The 14,124-nt window shown below is 44.7% G+C and overlaps 1 protein-coding gene across 2 annotated transcripts in view; it reads right to left on the bottom strand.

Moving 5' to 3' along the window:
* The window catches only part of RIPK1 (receptor interacting serine/threonine kinase 1), a 37,505-nt gene extending 29,140 nt beyond the window's left edge, over positions 1–8,365 (bottom strand). For both annotated transcript variants that reach the window (XM_053251154.1, XM_053251156.1), the window contains exon 1: positions 8,206–8,365. The gene's annotated coding sequence lies outside the window, so the exon portion shown is untranslated. The remainder of the gene's footprint in view (positions 1–8,205) is intronic.
* Positions 8,366–14,124: the final 5,759 nt, after the last annotated feature.

Here is a 14,124-nt window from a genome sequence, read left to right as displayed (position 1 = left end):
TCCTCCTTGCTCAGATCTACTCCCTCCCCGAAAATCCTCTATTTATTCATTGGCTGTCTTTAGCCCGATTCACACATTATGCTTGAGTATACAGATGTCTATATACTTGTATACATGTTTATGTGATACACGTGTTCATTTTAAAAGTGAACCTGGATACATGCCTTTCAAATGAATGGTTCAGACAGGAAGGGTTCTTCTGTGCCTGCATTCAGCATAACATGTGAATGACTGTACCTGTGTACAGATCTGTATCTGTGTACACTGTACACTCATACGAGTGCTGAACACAACATGTCAATGGGCCTAATATCTTTGCCCTTATAGAGAGAGAGCGGGGCAAGGGCTTAACTGTGCGTGTATGTTGCATGTACACCACCTGCAGAACAGGATTGAACAAGTCTGTTATCTCTCATCCTCATATACTGCTAACATGTTCGTAGAAGATAATTAGAAGTTATTTTTAACATTCATTATGATATCTTTGACCTAGTTTCTTTTTTATGAATTGTGTTTTTTAAAATTAAAATCAATATACTTTTTAAAAAATACAACTTTAATTTAAAAAAACTGATTTAAATTTTAAAATCTGATTGTTTTATTTAAAAAACACAGCACATCAATTTTTATCAACCCTGGGCAGAGAGTTACAGCAACTGTATGCTATGCATGGGGGTGCAGTTTTCCTGCCTAAGCATTTGATGAGCTCCCCCCCCGCCCCGGCTCCATTTTACTAAACGCCTCTTGCCAAACAATAATCCATATTTATTATTTAGCATATTTATATACCACCTGAGATATATATCTCTAGGTGGTATACATAATCCAAATTACAATATAAAATAAAAACAATTAAACACTTTCACAGAATATAAACAATTAAAACCATTTCACAGAGTAAAACAATTAAAGAGTTTAAAATTAGTTTTAATTAAAAGCCTGAGAAAGTTTAAGATGCATCTTAAGGGTCTTTTAGAAAGCAATCTGAGATGGAGAAGCTCTTATTTCAACAGAGAGTGCATTCCAAAGCCCTGGGACAGCCACAGAGAAGGCCCAGCCCTGAGTCACCACCAGATGAGCTGGCGGCAACTGTAACTGGACCTCCCTAGATGATCTCAATAAGCAGCAGGGTTCATGACAAAGTAGGCACTCTCTTAAGTACCCTGGACCGAAGCTGTTTATAGGTAATAACCAGCACTTTTGTTTTGCTCAGAAAAATATCAGCAGTCAGTGCAATTCTTTAAAAATCAGTTCTATATGGTCCCTTCGGGTTGCCCCAGAGACCAACCTGGCTGCCATATTTTGTACCAGTTGCAGTTGCCAGTCTACATACAAAGGCAGCCCCATGTAGAGTGCACTACAATAGTCAAGCCTAGAGTTTACCAGCATATGTACTACTGTTTTAAGGCCATTTACCTCCAGAAATGGGTGTAGCTGATGTATCAGCTGAAGCTGATAAAAAGCACTCCTGGCCACTGCTGGAACCTGAGAAACCAGAGAGAGTTTGGGATCCAGGAGCACCCCCAAGCTACATACCTGGTCTTTCAGGGGAGTGTAACCCCATCCAGAACAGGAAGATCTAAACTATCTCTCGGGTCTTGACCCCCAACGATCAGTACCTCTGTCTTATTGGGAGTCAACTTCAGTTTGTTAACTTTCATCCAGCCCATTACTGCCTCCAGGCAGGCATTTAGGGAAGTTATGCCATTTCCTGATGAAGTTGATAGGGAGAAATAGATTTGGGTGTCATCAGCATATTTGATATCAACCTAGCCTAGTTGATATGACTAATACCTCACTGAAGGAGGGCAGGATGCTACCTTGTTTGAAGGAGGCAATGGTAAGACCACTTCTTAAGAAGCCCATTCTGTATCCTCTGGTGATGGATAATTATAGGCCAGTCTCCAACCTCCAATGGTTGGGTAAGATGATTGAGAGGATGGTGGCTGACCCTCCAAGTGGTCTTGGAGGAAACCTATTATCTAGACCCATTTCAAATTGGCTTTAGGGCAGGTTGATAGATGACCTACACCAGGGAATTGACAGAGGAGGTTTTCATTTGGATCTGAGGTTGGGTTTTTTAAAAAAATCTCTCAGCAGCTTTCGATGCCATCGACCATGGTATCTTTCTGGATTGCCTGGGGGATTTGGAGACAGGAGGTCCTGTTTTACAGAAGTTCCGCTCCTATGTCTCAGGTAGATTTCAGATGGTAGCACTTGGTGATGGTTGCTCTTCTAAGCGGGAGCTACTATATGGAGTCCTTCAGGGCTCCATTCTGTCACGATTGCTTTTTAACATCTACATGAAAACACTGGGTGAGATCATCAGACGATTTGGTGCTGGGTGTTATCAATATACTGATGACACCCAAATCGATTTCTCCTTGTCACCAATATCAGGAAATGGCATTAGCCCCTTAAATGCCCGCCTACAGGCAGTAATGGACTGGATGAAGGATAATAAAATTAAGCTGAATCCAAGCAAGACAGAGGTGCTCATTGTTGGGGGTTGTAATCTTCAAGATGGGATAGAACTTCCTGTTCTGGATGAGATTACACTCCCCTGGAAAGAACAGGTTCATAGCTTGGGAATGATCTTGGACTTAGGTTTCACTCTAGTGCCTCAGGTTGAGGCTGTGGCCAAGAGCATTTTTTACCAGCTGTGATTGATCCGACAACTCTGCCTGTTCCTTGAGGAGAATGTCCTGAAAACTGTGGTACACAAGCTGGTAACCTCCAGGTTAGACCACTGCAATGCACTCTCTGTAGGGCTGCCTCTGTACGTAGTTCGGAAACTTCAGTTAGTCCAAAATGTGGCAGCCAGTTTGGTCTCTGGGGTATCCTGGAGAGACCACATATGTTCATGTTCTTAAACAGTTGCACTGGCTGCCGATATATTTCTGGGCAAAGTACAAGTGCTGGTAATTACCTTTAAAGCCCTGAATAGTTTATGTCTGGGTTACCTGCTAGTGCGCCTTGTTCTACAAGATCCACACCGCTCATTGAGATAATGAAGAGGAGTCCATCTTCAGGTGCCACCAGTTCATTTGGTGGCAACCTGGGATTGCGCCTTTTCAGTTGTCACCCCTAGCTTGTGGAACAAACTCCCTGTGGATATAAGAAGACTATCTTGCTTGGAGGGCTTCAAGAGAGCCGTAAAGACTCATTTTTTTAGCCTGGCTTTTTAATGATATCTAGTTTTAATTTCAATCAGTTTTAGTCTGATTTAGATATTTGTTTTTTAATTGTTTTATTATGTGTTTTTGATTTTAATGTAAACTGCCCTCAGCCACTTTAGGAAGGGCAGTATATAAACTGAATAAACAAACAAATACTAGTGATAATACCCTTTACCAAATCTGATGATCTCTCCCAGTGGTTTCATGTAAATGTTAAAGAGCATTGAAGACAGTCTGGACTTTGGAGCCTTGTGGAACTCCATACAGTAACTCTCGCTTTGCAAAGCAACAGTGTCCAAGAGACACCATCTAGAATCTACCCAAGAGGTAGGAACAGAACCACTATAAAACAGCGCCATCTAATCCCACCTCCCTCAGGTGACCCAGAAAGATACCCTGCCAATGGTAGCGAAAGCTGCCAAGAAATCCAAAAGGATCAGCAGAGTCCCAATACCAGAGATCATCCATCAGGCCGACCAAGGCAGTCTCAACCCTGTTGCCAGCACTGCCATTCTGCAGGCTCCCAGAAGCATTTCTGCTTATGTCTGGGACTACAGGCTTGTAGTTCCCACTCTTACCATGCTCAGGAGCCTCACAGGATCATGGGCTCCCAGTTTGTTGGCATATGGGGACAGGTTTCTTAGCAAGTAGTGGGACGATTGCCCCCAGGTTCACAGCTACCAAACGAATTGAAAGGGGATTAACCTTGTACCTTTCCTTCTATTGAGAATGCCTAAGCAGACATGAGTTAGCTTTAAAGTTAACTCCACTTCTCTCTGTCCAAAGATTGACCCTTTACTTTCCCCCTCTGCGGTTGCCTCAAACAAGCTAAAATTAATCACCTCAGGAGGAAAAGCAGATAAGGCACTGTGAACGCTACTCCCATCCCCATCACAGAAGAGCTAAGTGAGCAATAGGAAGTCAGGAGATGTGCTCATTAAAATTACTGACTGGTTTACTGGTCCTTCCAACCTGATAGATACCGTCCTTGCACATCTGTTCAGTCCATTTACATAGAGGTTGTTCTTGACCATTCGTGCCATTGTGTTTTCCTCAAGCACAGCAAACAAAGACAATGGATCCTTTTGAGATCCACTGGTATTTCCCAAGAAGAAGGAGTGGCCGGTATTTTGCCTCAGGGCACATTTTGGGCTATAACCAGTGTGTGTCATTTGGTCTCTATACTTGGAGTCACCCACTCTTGGGTGACTGACCTGATACTACTGACCTGATTCTAGGCCGTGTCTTGCTCTTTGCACCATTCCTGTTCTTAGTCTCTAGATCAGCCTTCCTCACTGGCCCGATCTACCCAGCCCACCTCGCTACTATGAGAAGCGGGCTACATGATAACAGACATGTTTTGGATTTACCCTTGTTGCCTAACCCCCGAACTATGGTCAGTTCTCCGCTGCTACCTCCAGTTCCATCCCTGAGGAAAAAGGTCCTTTGGTTGTGCCAGAGCCATGAGGGTACAGTCACCACTTAATGGAAGGACGAGGTTGTATGATCATCACTGCACCCCTCTGGGCTCTCCCGATCCTTGCTCTTTCTCAAATCCAAAACCTTGTTTCTCTACAGCCTTCTTTTCTCTAGCCAACCTGGAATCCATTTAATTCCGACTCCAAGCTAATTAGCCTCTTTGCAAGTCATCTGGTTAATCTCTGTAACATATTTTAGTAGTAATATTGCTTACATCAACTCTCTTATTCTGCTGTACCCCTAAAATGCTCAAATAAAACCTTACTATATTTTGAACGTCAACTTCTCTGTCAGTTCATTTCCCCAGGACCAGAACTTTGCACAAAATTATTCTCACATGGGACTGCTCCACTCTAGCTTATAAATTCCTTCACACGTCCAAACACATTTAGGGGTGTTCACCGATCACCCTGGAGCAGTTTCATTAACAACCCCATAGCCCGTTTGAAAGCCAGTTTGAATTGAAATGGGTCTAGATAATCAATTTCTTCCAGACTGTCTGGAGCTAAGAGGCCGCTATCCTCTTAATCACCTTGCCCAACCACGGGAGATTAGAGACAGGCCTATAGTTGCCTAACTCTGAGGGGTCCAATGTAGGTTTTTTTCAAGTATGGTCTAATTATAGCCTCCTTAAGGCAAGGAAGCATCCTACCCTTCCTCAGAGAAGCATTTATGATGCTCATCAGACTGTCCGAGAATCTGATTGTTAGATAAAATAAATCAGGTTGGGCAAGGGTCAAGAGAGCATGTGGTATGAGGCACAATCAGCCTGTCCACACCCTCAGGAGTCACAAACTGAAAGTGATCCAATATGACCATATAAGAGGAGTTGCTGGATACCTCCATAACAGACTCTACCCTAATTGTAGAATCCAGTTAGGCCTGAATACAAGATATTTTGTCTGTGGGGAAAATAATTAAAAGTGTCACAATGGATACCTGGTACTCAGAGGCATCCTGCCTTTGAGGCTGGAAGTCGGAGGGCTGTGGGCCACCTCCAGCCTCAAAGGCAGGATGCCTCTGAGTACCAGTTGCAGAGGAGTAACAGCAGGAGAGAAGGCATGCCCTCAACTCCTGCCTGTGGCTTCCAGCAGCATCTGGTGGGCCACTGTGCGAAACAGGATGCTGGACTAGATGGGCCTTGGGCCTGATCCAACAGGGCTGTTCTTATATTCTTATGATGGTTCCAAATTTGAATTAAAGGGGAAGGGGGTTCATACTGGCCCTTTCACAACCCTAGACAACTCTGCTGGATGTGAACTTGCGGATGCGATGCAGGCAGAAAAGAATTGCTCCTTTGTTGCATGTATTGCCAGAACATAGATCTTCAGATGTGCTTTATGTTGTAACCTGTCAGATTCAAGTAAGTCTTTTTCCATTTGTGCTCCAGTTGTCTACCTTGTTGCTTCAGCACTGGTAATTCTTTTGAATACCAGGGAGTAATTTTGAAGCAAGTCAGAGAGGACACTTAGGAGAGATTGTGTCTATCGAATTAATAAAATTGAATTAATAATAATAATAATAATAATAATAATAATAATAAGAAGAAGAAGAAGAAGAAGAAGTTTGTTATTCCAAGTTTGCAACAGAGCATTGACAGAATCATCAGCAGAGCCAACTCAAAACCCTTCCAAGGCTTCTTGGAATCCTATTGGATCCAAGAACCTTCTTGGACAGACCAATCTAATGGGTCCTTCATCCCTGTAGAGGTGGGTTGTGGTTGCAAGTCCTACCTTAACCAGATGGTAGTCTGTCCATAACAATGGGGGAATAACAGAAGTCCCCACCCACAAAACTCCACCCTGATCAGAGTAAGAGACCAAATTGAGCATGTGACTAGCAACATGTGTTGGTCCAGGGACCATTTGGTATAGGCTCATAGTTGTCATGGTTGCTATGAACTCCTGAGCCACTCCTGAGAACCTGGTCTGATAGTGAACACTGAAATCCCCCACTACCAACAGTCTGGATGACTCCAGTGCCAACTGTCAGCTCAGGGACTCCGCTGAACAATGGATAATTTGTACACAACAGTAGTTCCAATCTATCCTTGGTCCCTAGACTTAGGTACAGACACTTGATATGGGCTAATTCCCTGGCAGGGATCTTGGTAAGGAAGACAGTGTTCTTATAGACCACGGCCACACCACCTCCTTGCCCACATCCTCTCACCTGCTCCACCACAGAGAATCCTGATGGGAGAAGCTGGGACCAGACTAGACTACTAGCCTCCCTAAACCAGGTATCTATAATGCATCTCCCTGCAAAGTGTTTTTCCTCCCCCACCCCCAAGTAAGGAGTTGCTCCTCAAGCTTTCCCTCTGTCTGCACCCCTGCTGCATATCATGTCTGCTGCATATCATGTCTATTATTTTTAGGTGCTGCATTTTATTATGGTGGGCTGCTTAGGAACATAGGAAACTGCCATATACTGAGTCAGACCATTGGTCTATCTAGCTCAGTATTGTCTTCACAGACTGGCAGCGGCTTCTCCAAGGTTGCAGGCAGGAATCTCTCTCAGCCCTATCTTGGAGAAGCCAGGGAGGGAACTTGAAACCTTCTGCTCTTCCCAGAGTGGCTTCATCCCCTGAGGGGAATATCTAGCAGTGCTCACACATCAAGTCTCCCATTCAGATGCAACCAGGGCAGACCCTGCTTAGCTATGGGGACAAGTCATGCTTGCTACCACAAGACCAGCTCTCCTTCCTAATTCTCTCGCTTCTGGATTCTATAGGCACAATGGATAGAAACATGAAAAATAAAGCATTTATGATAAAGTTATGCTTAATCACTATATTGGGTGAAACTGGCTCCTGTCTGAGTGATGATCAAAAGTGCTCTATAGAAAAATGATGATGGTGAGTAGTATTATCTTTCTCAAGATTTATTCGTCATTTCTTTAGCCATGTTTTGTTTACAAACTGTTTTATGCAGCTTTTACCTCATTTTTTCCTTATCTCGGGGGTGGGATGATGTTTCCCCTTGGGGATCCAGTAATTGTACCCCTTGCTTACTAACTTCCGGACTGACACCCCTCTTCCCTTCCTCTCTGCCTCCACAGTTGCACAGGGAGGGATTCTGGAGGAGGAAAGGACTCACGGACCAATGCAATAACTTGTCAGGCAAGTTATTGTGCCAGGCACCCCTCCAAAAGCAGGTGTTGAGGATCTGGCCGCCCGCTAGGAGAGTCACCTTTCATTTAGCAGACAGTCTGCTGAAACCTGCCTTTGACAATGGGCGAGGAAGGATTTGCCAAAACGTTCCCGAGACTGACTTCAGACAACAACTAGTTTCATTTTCGAGAGCACCGCCCCTTCTCCCTTCTCGTCTTGACCACAACGACATAGGAAATCAATCCAGTATAGGCAGTGAACGCTCGAGCAGTCTTAAGAATTCCCCGTAGAGATGGAACCACCCATCCCATGATCGGTCATAGGAAGTCTGCTCTACAGAGATTCCGGGGGAGAGCGACAGGAAGCTTCCTGGGACTTCTTTAGGCGCACCGGCTTAAAAAGAGACCTGGAGAAAAGGACTCGATTTCCCTTTACCTTCACGCCTGCCAGAGCGGGGATTCCCACGTTTGTGCGTCCGGTGCCAAAGCGAAGGATCACCTGAATACTTTCCTTTCCTTCGCGAAGTGGCCCGCAGCACCGAGCGTGCCTACAGCGCTCCTCCTTCCTCTTTCGCAGAAGTTTGCCTGGGCGGAGTTAGCCGGTGGTGACAGAAGACTGAGCACGCAACTCTCCTGCCAACCTATGATCCATGCGCAGCTTGTCGAAAGGGGAAGGCTTTCTGAACGCCAGACCAGAGGGGTGGGTTTCAGGGATCTGAAAAATCCGGGCGGGACTTGGTCATTTCTTAAACGAAGACTAGTCTAGCATGAAGCGGATGTATCTAATTTTCCATTCATTTCAGACGTAAAAGACCATTTCAGACTTAAAAGTTTCTTTTCCCACGATACATTTAAATGAAAAGAGCAGAGCTAGGAAGACTGTGTTTTTACTTATTTAGTATACATTTGGGTTTTGCGTAGAAACGGTACAAACTGTATGTCCTATGCTCCTCTTCCATTACACCACATCTTGAGTCCCTCGCTTACCTTTTTTCCTTGTATACACACAGACACGCACAGCTATCAACTAACACTTGCCTCTGACGAAGTGGGCCCCACAAAAACTCATGCCACAATCACTCCTTCAGGACCCTCTGTTTGGGGGAAAGGCTCCTCCTCCTTGTTTTTGTTGGCTTATCTATCGTGCAGTGTGGAATGTGGTGATGCAAAATGTGGCAAACCATAAAGACACAGCAATTGTTTGTTTGTTTGTTTGTTTTATTAAAACATTTTTATGCCGCCCAAAACTTACGTCTCTGGGTGGTTTACAACAGAATAAAAACAAAGTAAAACATTAAGACAAAAATGAAGAAATTAACACATTACAACAATTTAAAATTTTTTAAAGATATTTTAAAACAGCATTAAAACCATTAAAACAATATTAATTGAAAGCCTGGGTGAAGAGGCGTCTTTAAAGACTTTTAAAAAGCTGTCAGAGATGGGGAGGCTCTTATTTCACTAGGGAGTGCATTCCAAAGCCTCGGGGCAGCAACGGAGAAGGCCCGTCCCTGAGTGGCCACCAGACGAGCCGGTGGCAGCTGCAGACAGACCTCTCCAGCAGATCTCAGTGGGCGGTGGGGTTCATGACGAAGAAGGTGTTCTCTTAAATACCCAGGGCCCAAACTGTTTAGGGCTTTATAGATTATAACCAGCACCTTGTATTTTGCCCAGAAACATATCGGCAGCCAGTGTAGCTCCTTCAGTACAGGAGTTATATGGTCTCTCTGAGATGACCCAGAGACCAGCCTGGCTGCCACATTCTGGACCAGCTGTAGTTTCCGGACTATGTACAAGGGCAGCCCCACATAGAGCGCATTGCAGTAATACAGTCTGGAGGTTAGCAGCAGATGTACCACTGAGGTCATTCACCTCTAGAGATGTGCATGGAACCGCAGAGCTGCGGTCTGGCACTGGGGTAGGGGTTCCTTTAAGGGTGGGGGGAGGGTGTACTTAACCCTCCTGCCACTTTTCTCCCTCATCCAGCCCATCACCAACTCCAGGCAGGCATTTAGGGAGGTTATGCCCTCTCCTGATTATGCTGACATGGAGAAATAGATTTGGGTGTCATCAGCATACTGATAGCACCCTGCACAAAATCTCCTGATGATCTCTCCCAGCCGTTTCATGTAGATGTTAAATAACATCAGAGACAATATGGAGCCCTGGGGCACACAATACAAGAATTCAGATTCTGAAGAACAACAGTCTCCAAGGGACACCATCTGGAACCTGCCTGAGAGGTAGGAGCGGAACCACTGCAAAGCAGTGCCTCCAACTCCCAACCCCCACAGACGCTCCAGAAGGATACTATGGTGGATAGTATCAAAAGCCGCCGAGAGGTCCAGAAGGAACAACAGAGTCACACTTTCTCTGTCAATTCCCAATTGGATATCATCCATCAGGCTGACCAAGGCAGTCTCCACCCCATAGCCCGCCTGAAAGCCAGTTTGAAATGGGTCAAGATAATCAGTTTCATCCATCTGGAGCTGGGAGGCCACCACCCTCTCAGTTACTTTGCCCAACCATGGAAGGTTGGAGACAGGCCTGTAGTTGTTCAAGTCCGAGGGATCCAAGAAAGGCTTCTTCAGAAGTGGTCTAATAATTGCCTCCTTAAGACAAAGAGGCATCCTACCTCCCCATTGTATTTATGATACAATGAGGCTGATTCCGTGAGAATCCCGGCAGTGCGGTGGTGCTAAACCCAGCACAGAAGCCTGGCTCTTAGCCGAGGTTATCGTGTCAGATCTGGGGAGCCTAGAGCGCCCATCTCCTGGGGGAATCCCCCTGTGCATTGTGCTTGGCATGCGGTGTACTGTGGGATTCTTGGAGACCAGGACAATGAGTCTCTGCTCTGTCTACCCACACTGCTACTGGCAGCGCTGGTCGTGTGTGTGCAGCTTGTCCACATCAGGGGCTGAGCAGTCATCTGGGGGAATGCTTAAAGGTTGAACCCTGCCTTCTCTCCCCCTCCCCCCCATTATGTGCAGGTAGTAATGTGAATAGCCCCAATATATAATATTGTTAATGAGTCATATCTGTGTTTCCATCCAGAAATGTTCTCTCTGAGGAGAATTTAATTTACTAATATGTCTATCCCATACCTCTCATACACTGCAGCTTGAGCAGTACCAATAAAAGCAGTGCAAAAGAATAAATAACAAGTTGTTCTATTAAGAACTAATCAGTTTACTTTCCTTTCACTGTCTCTACATCTGGACTAAATCTGGTGCAAACCAAGGCCCACAAGTTAGATCTCTTGTGCCTCAAATGTTCATGCGCCTGCCATCTTGGATTGGATATGAACAGTACAAACTGCACCATTGAGGTGTCGCTGTGTGTCACTCACTAGAGCTGTTCCAAATTTGATTCAAATCGGCTAGACAGTCCTCAAGTTAGTGCATTTGTGCCTCAAAGGTTTATGCATCTGCCATCTTGGATCAGGATGTGTGACATCATCACAAACTACACCATTGGAGCATCCCTATGTGTTCATTCAGCTGTAGCAAATTTGGTTCAAATGGGTTAGACTGTCCACAAGTTAATGCACTTGTGCCTCAAAAGTTTACATGTCCACCATATTGAATTGGGGTGTATGACATTGTCACAATCTTTGCCATTGAGGTGTCCCTATGTGCCCCTACAGCTGTAGCACATTTGATTCAAATCAGTTAAGTGTTTCACAAGTTAGCTCACTTGCACCTCAAAGGTTTATGCTTCCTCCATCTTGAATCAGGGTGGATGACATCATCACAAACTACATCACTGAGGTGTCCCTGTTTGTCACTCACTACAACTGTATGTAATTTGGTTCAAATCAGTTAGATAGGCTGCAACTTGCGCCTCAAATGTTCACGTGTCCACCATCTTGGATTGAGGTGTCTCTGTGTGTCACTCACTGCAACTGTACACAATTTGGTTCAAATAGGTTAGGCAGTCCACAAATAGCCCTCTTGTGCCTCAGGTGTTCATGTGGCCACCATCTTGAATTGGAGTGAATGACATCATCACATACCACGCCATTAGGGCATCCCTATGCTATGTGTCCCTACAGCAGTAGAAAATTCGGTGCAAATTGGTTAAGCAGCTCACAAGTTAGCCCGCTTGCACCTCATAAGTTTATGTGTCCACCATCTTGAATCAGTGTGGATGACATCACAAACTATGTTAACTTGGTTTAAATTGGTTAGGTGGTTCACTAGTTAGCCCACTTGTGCCTCAAAAGTTTACATGTTCACCATCTTGGATTGGGATGGATGACATCATCACAAATTAAACCATTGATGTGTCCCTATGTGTCACTCACTGCAACTGCACCTAATTTGGTTTAAGTTGGTTAGACAGTCCACAAATTAGCCCACTAATTAGCCCAGAAGTTAACACAGCTCTCATCTTGAATTGGAGTGGATGACATCATCACACACCAAGCCATTTCGGCATCCCTCAGTGTCCCTACAGCTGTAGCAAATTTGGTTCAAATCGGTTAGGCAGTTCATAAGTTATCCCTCTTGCGCCTCAAAGGTTTACGTGTCTGCCATCTTGGATCGGGGTGGATGACATAATCACAAACTATGCCATCGAAGTGTCCCTATGTATCCCTACAATTGTACCCAATTTGGTTCATATTGGTCCAGGCATTGTGAAGTTGATAGTGGGGGACACATGGACGGACAAACAGACACACACACACACACACACACACACACACACACACACACACACAGAATGCCGGATGATCTCATACTGGAGAGTAGGCTAAAAATAAAACAAGCATGAAAACCAAACCAACAGCAGGATAAAATGGCAAATAAGCCTAAAACTGATTAAAGCTGGAGACCCAATAAAAACCAATGTTAACAGGCTTCTTTATAAATAACAGTTTTCAGTTTGCTTTTTAAGTATTAAGGAGAGAAACTAACACCTCTGGGAGCTAATTTTGTGTTGTTTCTGAGAAAGTCACAGTTGGGGAGACTTACACCTCAGAAGTCATTTCAAGAAATCAAATTAACTGACTAAGAAAGTGAATTATTAATAAGAGCATTCCTGACTGAACACATACTGGTGAAACTCAAAAAATTAGAATATCGTGCAAAAGTTCATTAATTTCAGTAATGCAAATTAAAAGGTGAAACTGATATATGAGATAGACACATTACATGCAAAGCGAGATAAGTCAAGCCTTAATTTGTTATAATTGTGATGATCATGGCGTACAGCTCATGAGAACCCCAAATCCACAATCCTAGAAAATTAGAATATTGTGAAAAGGTTCAACAGTAGGCTCCAGGTGTCCCACTCCAATCAGCTAATCAATCCATAACACCTGCAAAGGGTTCCTGAGCCTTTAAATGGTCTCTCAGTCTGGTTCATTAGGAATCACAATCATGGGAAAGACTGCTGACTTGACAGTTGTGCAGAAAACCATCATTGACACCCTCCATAAGGAGGGAAAGCCTCAAAAGGTAATTGCAAAAGAAGTTGGATGTTCCCAAAGTGCTGTATCAAAGCACATTAATAGAAAGTTATGTGGAAGGGAAAAGTGTGGAAGAAAAAGGTGCACAAGCAGCAGGGATGACCGCAGCCTGGAGAGGATTGTCAGGAAAAGGCCATTCAAAAGTGTTGGGGACTTTCACAAGGAGTGGACTGAGGCTGGAGTTAGTGCATCAAGAACCACCACACACAGACGGATCCTGGACATGGGCTTCAAATGTTGTATTCCTCTTGTCAAGCCGCTCCTGAACAACAAACAATGTCAGAAGCGTCTTACCTGGGCTCAAGAAAAAAAGAACTGGTCTATTGCTCCGTGGTCCAAAGTCCTCTTTTCTGATGAGAGCAACTTTTGCATCTCATTTGGAAACCAAGGACCCAGAGTCTGGAGGAAGAATGGAGAGGCACACAATGCAAGATGCTTGAAGTCCAGTGTGAAGTTTCCACAGTCTGTGTTGATTTGGGGAGCTATGTCATCTGCTGGTGTTGGTCCACTGTGCTTCATTAAGTCCAGGGTCAACGCAGCCGTCTATCAGGAGATTTTGGAGCACTTCATGCTTCCTTCCGCAGACGAGCTGTATGGGGATGCTGACTTCATTTTCCAGCAGGACTTGGCACCTGCCCACACTGCCAAAAGTACCAAAACCTGGTTCAATGACCATGGGATTACTGTGCTTGATTGGCCAGCAAACCTGCCTGACCTGAACCCCATAGAGAATCTATGGGGCATTGCCAAGAGAAGGATGAGAGACATGAGACCAAACAATGCAGAAGAGCTGAAGGCCGCTATTGAAGCATCCTGGTCTTCCATAACACCTCAGCAGTGCCACAGGCTGACAGCATCCATGCCACGCCGCATTGAGGCAGT

The sequence above is a fragment of the Hemicordylus capensis genome, chromosome 4, assembly GCF_027244095.1.
Source record: "Hemicordylus capensis ecotype Gifberg chromosome 4, rHemCap1.1.pri, whole genome shotgun sequence".
NCBI lineage: Eukaryota > Metazoa > Chordata > Lepidosauria > Squamata > Cordylidae > Hemicordylus > Hemicordylus capensis.
This window is presented reverse-complemented; position numbering and strand designations above follow the sequence as displayed.